Source organism: Salmo trutta, chromosome 23 (assembly GCF_901001165.1).
Source record: "Salmo trutta chromosome 23, fSalTru1.1, whole genome shotgun sequence".
Lineage (NCBI taxonomy): Eukaryota > Metazoa > Chordata > Actinopteri > Salmoniformes > Salmonidae > Salmo > Salmo trutta.
The window spans coordinates 27187685-27196193 of NC_042979.1; the positions used below are offsets into that span (position 1 = coordinate 27187685).

An 8509-nucleotide genomic window follows, 5' to 3' on the forward strand; every position below is an offset into this window, starting at 1 on the left:
GACATGAATGTTGATTAAGGCAGCCCCTCTTTGATTCAGAGGGGTTGGGTTAAATGCAGAGGACACATTTCAGTTGGACAACTGACTAGGTATTCCCCTTTCCCTATTAATAGGCAGGATGCAGTACATTTCAGACATTTGGCAGAGGCTAATATCCAGAGCACCTTACAGGGGTACTTTTGCATACTGGTCTCCCATGGGAATCTAAACCACAACCTTGGCATTGCAAACACCATGCTCTACCAACTGAACCACACGGGAACTTTGATCAGATAATTGACAGGTGTAGGATTATAGAATGTACTCTAGTATAGATGCTCAACAACATTTTATAGTCATGTGGTGGCAGGTAGCCTAGTGGTTAGAGCATTAGACTAGCAACTGAAAAGTTGCAAGATCAAATCCCTGAGCTGGCAAGGTAAAAATCTGTCATTTCCCCCCTGAACAAGGCAGTTAACCCACCCGTGTCACCTGGCGACTGGTTCAGACATAAAAAATTCTCCATTCAGACTGCAAAGTTTTCAATTTTGCCCTTAACTAAATTTAAAGATGAGAAGCCGGAAATAAACTGGACAAATATTTTCCACCGGCTGCCTAGGAATAATAGTCCTGGATGTTGTGTATCGCATTAAGCCAATCAGGTTGCAGCAGTCTGTTGTTTACCCCTGGCTGAATGCAGTGTGCAACACAAAGTAGGGCCACTAGATAATGAGGTGGTTACCAGCTAGCATAATTCTCTGGTTTGTAAAGTTTGAAAAAGATGCTAAAATCCGACCTGAATCGCCACATCATCTGCTAAAATATGCTCCCCAATGTCATGCTTGGTGAGTGTAGACATTTATAAGTGAAAGTGAATCATCAATGTTATAAAAAACAAAGTTGAAATCAACTAGGATGGTGATTTTTCTGCATTTTCAGAGTGCCATCAGGTAGACTGATTTCAGATGTGTCCATGTACCGTAATTTCCGGACTATTGAGCGCACCTGAATATAAGCCGCACCCACTGAATTTTATAAGCCGCAGGTGCCTACCAGTACATTGAAACAAATGAACTTTACACAGGCTTTAACGAAACACGGCTTGTAACAAAAATAAATAGGCTTTAACGAAACACGGCTTGTAACAAAAATAAATAGGCTTTAACGAAACACGGCTTGTAACAAAAATAAATAGGCTTTAACGAAACACGGCTTGTAACAAAAATAAATAGGCTTTAACGAAATACGGCTTGTAACAAAAAAATAATTAGCAGTAAGCTTTAGTTGTCTTTTTGCACTGAGTCAATTCCTCACGCTGCTGTTTCCAACGTCTTATCATCGACTCATTAAGACCAAGCTCTCGTGCAGCAGCTCTATTTCCTTTTCCAACAGCCAGATCAATCGCCTTCAACTTGAAAGCTGCATCATATGCATTTCTCCGTGTCTTTGCCATGATGAGGGTGACAAAATGACTACCGTAATCAGAAGGATGGGAAGTTTGAGAGCGCTCGATTTCATCTAAACAGTAAACAAAAAAGTTATTTGACCTTAACCCGTTCGGCAATTTCATTGGTCTAATGAAAGCTTCATGCCGCCAAAAAACTGAGCACGTCACAGAATGTGTTTTTTTGGAGAGAAAAATTTGAGAGGGAAAAATCCATATATTAGCCGCGTCATTGTTTAAGCCGCGAGGTTCAAAGCCTGGGAAAAAAGTTGCGGCTTATAGTCCGGAATTTACGGTAGATAAAAAACATGAGCTGGCGCACAGCCAGAATAATAGTTTGTGTGAAGTTGCTGACTAACGGTGAATAAACTAAAACTATCACAATTAAAAAAGTCGCACACTCCATGTATAGTCTCCCAGCAATTTAATGGGTATCTACCAACGTTTCGGCATCACTGCCTTCCTCAGATGTGTCCATGTAAACAGAATTATTAGGAGATTGTTATTCTTTCAAAGCATGTAAACGTTTGAATCTAATTATTATATTCATCTGGCTATTGTGCGCATGTAACTGCACTCAGTGTCAAGTGTTTACTGTACATGATGCAACAAACAGAAAACATCCAGTAAGCGGTAGTCCAGCTCGTTGATGAGAGGTCGAAGGAGAATGGTGCGAACAAACGGGCCACAAATAGTCAAATAATGGTGCAGTACAACAGTGGTGTGCAGAACGTCATCTCGGATTGCACAACTCATCAGTCCTTGTCACTGATGGGCTATTGCAGCAGACCACACATGGTTCCACTCCTATCAGCTATGGGCACGCCATCACCAACACTGGACAATTGAGGAGTGGAAAAACATTGCCTGGTCTGACGAATCCAGGTTCCTGTAGCGTCATGCTGATGACAGAGTCAGGATTTGGCGTAAGCAGCATGAGTACATGGCCCCATCCTGCCTGGTGTCAATGGTACAGGCCGGTGGAGGTGGTGTAATGGTGTGTGGAATGTTTTCCTGGCACACGTTAGGTCCCTTGATACCAATAGAGCAACGTTTGAACGCCACACCTTGTGGAATCCATGCACTGAAGAATTCAGGCTGTTATGGAGGTGTACATAGTAAACTGGCCACTGAGTGTATATAGTATATCAAGCTGAGTCCTTTCTAATTGATTTATGCACACATCTTAAATTAGGGTTGGGCGTGTTGATGAAATAGACCTATTTGTTCAGCTAACACACTATATAAATTGAGGACTGAACTGATGTACACACAATAATAAAATCCATAGGCCTGTCAGAGCTCTCGATATTGACTAAAACTCCCAGTTAATATTAAGAAATGTTGGTGTAAATAATTTTCAGGGGCCACAGAAGGAAGAGCAGGGATCGTTCTAGGAGTCCCAGAAGGAAAGCCAGGTCTCCCTCACCAAAGAGGTACATTAAAACAATGTAGTACAACGGGACCATTCAACACAACAATCAGCACCACCACAACCAAGCCCATAGGGTGGGAATCCTAACTTGAGATACACATGTGTAACTTAAATCTTGCATTATGGTGGTCTCTGGAAGATTTGCTCAAACAAGACTTTTGGACGACATTACTCTGTCGATCATTAAGGGTTGTGTTGACTTTTACATTTGCAGAGGGAGGAAAGACAAGAAGAGGGAGAAAGCAAGGGATGGCAGCAGGGAAAAGAGGGAGAGTTCCAACTCCAGGAAGAAGAGCAGCAGAGATAAGGAGAAGATGGAGCTCAAGGCCAAACCTATGAAGGTGAGAAGACTAATGCTATAGTTGCTGATTTCTGAATCCATTCCTGACCGTAAGTGCACTTGTCAGAAGTTGACTGTATTTGTGTCTATAATCGTTGTCCTTTAGGGTAATGTTGTTATCACTGTAATTAGCATAATATCTGCACGTCGCCAAGCCTGTCTCGGAAAACACTGGCCTACTCACTGACTGCACTAAAGATCAAATCTCTGTTGAAACTCCACTCTTCAGAATTGATAACAATCTGCAGACAGCTTACTAGGGGTTCCTCACAGTAAACTTTGTTTGGTAACTTTCAACCATGGGGGACTTGCCACTGCAAGTGTTTTTTGTGTGTGTGTGTGTGTGTGTGTGTGTGTGTGTGTGGTATGAACAATGTTGCGCATAGCTGTATTCTAGTTTTGAGATTTTGGGCCTTGCCCATTCTTTCCTGCAATATCCCTTTGTAGTTTTTACTGTTAAATTGAGGTATGAAATACCAAGAAAAAGTATGTGGTGTACAATAAGAGTAGTTTAGCTCAATAGTCTGAGGTGAGGCAAACTGCAAGGTAAGGACTGAGTTTGGCAAGAGAGCTTTTAGACATGCTGCCCCATCATCCTGTACCTCTTTGCAAAAATTGTATTACAATTAAGGATTTAATCACACTAGAATGTTGTTTTTACCATGACTCCTGCTCTTTCTATACTCTTTATGACAAATGATTGCACTGTTTTTACATGACAATTTGCGTTGTACAGTTCATTCGGAAAGTATTCAGACCCCTTCACTTTTTCCACATTTTGTTACGTTACAGCATTACTGTAAAATGGATTAAATTATTTTTTTACCTCATCAATCTACACACATTACCCCATAATGACGAAAACAGTATTTTTTTGTTGGCAAATTTATTAAAAATAAGAACCTACATTTGTTTTTACATACAGTACCATTCATAAGTTTAGACGCACCTACTCATTCAAGGGTTTTTCAAAATAGTGTTAAACAAATCAAAATTATATTTTATATTTGAGTTTCTTCAAAGTAGCCATCATTTGCCTTGACGACAGCTTTGCACACTCTTGGCATTCTCTCAACCAGCTTCACCTGGAATGCTTTTCAACAGTCTTGAAGGAGTTCCCACATATGCTGAGCGCTTGTTGGCTGCTTTTCTTTCACTCTGTGTCCCAACTCATCCCAAACCATCTCAATTGGGTTGAGGTCGGGTGATTGTGGAAGCCAGGTCATCTGATGCAGCACTCCATCACTCTCCTCCTTGGTAAAATAGCCCTTACACAGCCTGGAGGTGTGTTGGGTTATTGACCTGTTGAAAAAGAATCACAGACAGTGTCACTAGCAAAGCACCATCACACCACATCCTCTGTGCTTCTGTTCACCTGCTCTGCGTCTCATAAAGACACAGCGGTTGGAACCAACATTTTCAAATTTGGACTCATCAGACCAAAGGACAGATTTCCACCTAATGTCCATTGCTCGTGTTTCTTGGCCCAAGAAAATCTCTTCTTATTGCTGTCCTTTACTAGTGGTTTCTTTGCGGCCTGATTTCATGCAGTCTCTTCTGAACAGTTGATGTGTCTCTTACTTGAACTCTGTGAAGCATTTATTTGGGCTGCAATTTCTGAGGCTGGTAACTCTAATGAACTTATCCTCTGCAGCAGAGGTAACTCTGGGTCTTCCTTTCCTGTGGTGGTCCTCATGAGAGCCAGTTTCATCAGAGCTCTTGATGATAGTAAAGGGTCTGAATACTTATGTAAATGTGATATTTAAATGTTCTGTTTGTAATAACTTTGCTAAAGTAAAAAAAAAAGTTTTTGCTTTGTCGTGTGTGTGTGTGTGTGTGTATGTATTGAGGGAAAATAACAATTTAATACATTTTAGAATAAGGCTGTAACGTAACAATATGGAAAAAGTCAAGTGGTCTGAATACTTTCCGAATGCACTGTTTGTTTTTTGTGTGTGTGTGTGTGTGACTAAATGTGCAGTTTTCTTGGCCAGGGCGTACTTGAAATATAGATAGCAATCTCCATGTGACTTCCCTGGTTAAATGAAGCATAATGTGGCTTTCCTGGTTAAACAAACGATAATGTGACATCCCTGGTTAAATAAAACTAAAGTACAGTGACATGAGGTCCTGTAGTCAGTAACCTTAGCTCTCAAATGTTTTCACTGTGGCCCTAGTGTTTTCTGTTGTTCCACCTAGTATAGTAAGGCCTGCTCTATTTGAAATTCAAATGTGATCCTTTGATCAGGTGGAAAGGGACTACGACAGGGAGGAGAAGGACTACCAGAGTGACAGGGAGGGGTCGGCCACACCAAGCGAGGGTTTGACATCACCCTGCGTCCAGCACAACGGCAGCTACAACACAAACACAGAGGATGACGCGGCTTCGCTCGCCGACAGCACTGAGTGATGGGTGTGAAACCAGGCAGAACCATGGGAATGAGACAGTCCACTATGTATCCAGCTCCTGTGATCTTTACCTTGGTATAACATACACACACACACACCCCTTCCTGTTCCCCAGGTTGGCACAAGTGTGCCAAAACCAACAGATCTTATCTGATTATTTTCCTAGTTCCAGTTTGTTGGTGTGTGTATTTAGTGTAAGACTATGTAAGAGAATGCTGACCCCCTATGCCCATTGCTGTGAATCTGTTGTCACATGATATTCATATTGAAAATAGACCTTAACGTGCACAGCTTGTTTTTATAGATGTGGAGAATGTGTGCTTTTCCTACAGTAAGAACTGTGTTGAACATAACATGCTTGTGGTTGATTTCCTGTTTCTTGGTTATGTTGGTGTTTGTGCTATCGTGCAACACTTAATCTATTTTGGTTACTACTAGATGCAAGGTCTCTGTTTGCGCACAATATCTTAGTTTGCACCCAATGTAAGAAATGCTGTTATTTACAAATTATTAGAAAATCAATATTTCTATAAAGTAATATTATGTGGAAGATCTTATAATGCAAGATGTCTAGTGTCTGTTGCTGTTAGAAAGGCCTTTCTCAAGGCTTCAACCAGCTTCATGGTTCAGCATGCCAACCCTACATTATACAGAGGTTCAACTTGCTTGACACACAGGAATGAGTTAACAATTCCCTGGCAGACAAGTCAAAGTGCCTAGACTGAAATTGTACAAAAATACACTAATAATAAACTTTATGAAGTTATTGAGATGCAAGATGAAGACGTGTTGGTATTCTGCTTAAGCAAGCGGGAAAGGTTGTTAGATATGAGTGGTGTTGTCTTGGATACAAACAGCAAGTGTAATATTCATAAAATCTCAGTTTTACCAATCCTAAATGATATTTGTAGTTTTGCGTTCGTTTGGTGGTGATGGATTCCAGTGTTTTCTATGAACCCAGTGGCCATGGGGAACCCTGCAGTACAAACTATTCAATTTGGCTCCAATTTATCAGCAGTATTTTCTTTTGAACCAGGGTTTTTATCAAAGCTATGTATGTGTTGCAGTGAGTATGTATGTAGTACAAGTTGATTCAGGAGTGAGTGAACATGGTTTTCTCCTCACCGAATGGTGTTTACGTATACAGTATCTATGCTTTGGATTGAAGGACCTAATTTTTGCAGAGTTAAGAGATACATAAGGCATTGGCCTGAGGTTTTATCATTTACATTGTCTTAATGAAGGGTAAAAAAATATATATATATAACAATCCACAACATTCATGACTGACATTTGAAAGGATTGTGTAAAGAATGTATTTTTTATATTCATATAATGCATTTGGAAAGTATTCAGACCCCTTGACTTTTTCCACATTTTGTTACATTACAGCCTTATTCTAAAATTAATTAAATACTTTTTTTTTCTCAGCAATCTACCCACAATACCCCATAATGACATAGCAAAAATAGGTTTTTGGAAAATTTTGCTAATTTATAAATGTTGCTAATTTCATTTTTTAGACCCTTTACTCAGTACTTTGTTGAAGCAGCTTTGGCAGCAATTACAGCCTCGAGTCTTCTTGGGTATGACGCCATAAGCGTGGCACACCTGTATTTGGGGAGTTTCTCCCATTCTTCTCTGCTGATCCTCTCAAGCTCTGTCAGGTTGGATGGGGAGCGTTGCTGCACAGCTATTTTCAAGGCTCTCCAGAGATGTTCGATCGGGTTCGGGCTCTGGCTGGGCCTCTCAAAGACATTCAGAGACTTGTCCCAAAGCCGCTCCTGTGTTGTCTTGGCTGTGTGCTTAGGGTCATTGTCCTGTTGGAAGGTGAACCTTTGCACCAGTCTGGGGTCTTAACCTGCTCCACAGCACTTTTCATCAAGGATCGCTCTGTACTTTGCTCTGTTCATCTTTGCCTCGATCCTGACTGGTCTCCCTGCCGCTGAAAAACATCCACATAGTATGATGCTGCCACCACCATGCTTCATCTTAGGGATGGTGTCAGTTTTCCTCCAGATGTGACGCTTGGCATTCAGGCCAAAGAGTTCAACCCTGGTTTCATCAGACCAGAGAATCTTGTTTCTCATGGTCTTGAGTCCTTTAGGTGCCTTTTTGCAAACTCCAAGTGGGCTGTCGGGCCTTTTACTGAGGAGTAGGTTCCGTCTGGCCACTCTACCATAAAGGCCTGATTTGGTGGAGTGCTGCAGAGATGTTCGTCTTTGTGGAAGGTTCTCCTATCTCCACAGAGGAACTCTGGAGCTCTGTCAGAGTGACCATCGGGTTCTTGGTCACTTCCTTGGCCAAGGCCTTTCTCCCCTGATTGCTCAGTTTGGCTGGCCGGCCAGGTCCAAACTTCTACCATTTTAAGAATGATGGAGGCCACTGTTCTTGGGGACCTTCAATGCGGCAAAAAAATGTTGGTACCCTTCCCCAGATCTGTGCCTCGTCATAGTCCTGTCTCGGAGCTCTACGGAGAATTCCTTCAACCTCATGGCTTGGTTTTTGCTCTGACATGCACTGTCAACTGTGGGACCTTTATATAGACAGATGTGTGCCTTTCCAAATCATGTCCAACCAGTTGAATTTATCATGGGTGGACTCCAAGTTGTAGAAACATCTGAAGGATGATCAATGGAAACAGGATGCACCTGAGCTCAATTTTGAGTCTCATAACAAAGGGTCTGAATACTTGTGTAAATTTGCAAACATTTCTAAAAACCTGTTTTCGCTTTGTCATTTTGGGGTATCGTGTAGATTGCTGAGGAATTGTTTTATTTAATCAATTTTAGAATAATGCTGTAACGTAACAATGTGAAGAAAGTGAAGGGGTCTGAATACTTTCTGGAGGCATTGTGTGTTTTATATATAACACACACACACACACACACACACACACACA

The 8509-nt window shown here is 41.3% G+C and overlaps 1 long non-coding RNA gene across 1 annotated transcript; it reads left to right on the forward strand.

Annotated features, from left to right (window-relative positions):
* The first annotated feature begins 2748 nt into the window (after positions 1 to 2748).
* Positions 2749 to 6506, forward strand: LOC115159691 (uncharacterized). The gene is made up of 3 exons (XR_003868935.1): positions 2749 to 2859; positions 3073 to 3199; positions 5447 to 6506. It is a non-coding gene; the product is annotated as an uncharacterized LOC115159691 (long non-coding RNA).
* Positions 6507 to 8509: the final 2003 nt, after the last annotated feature.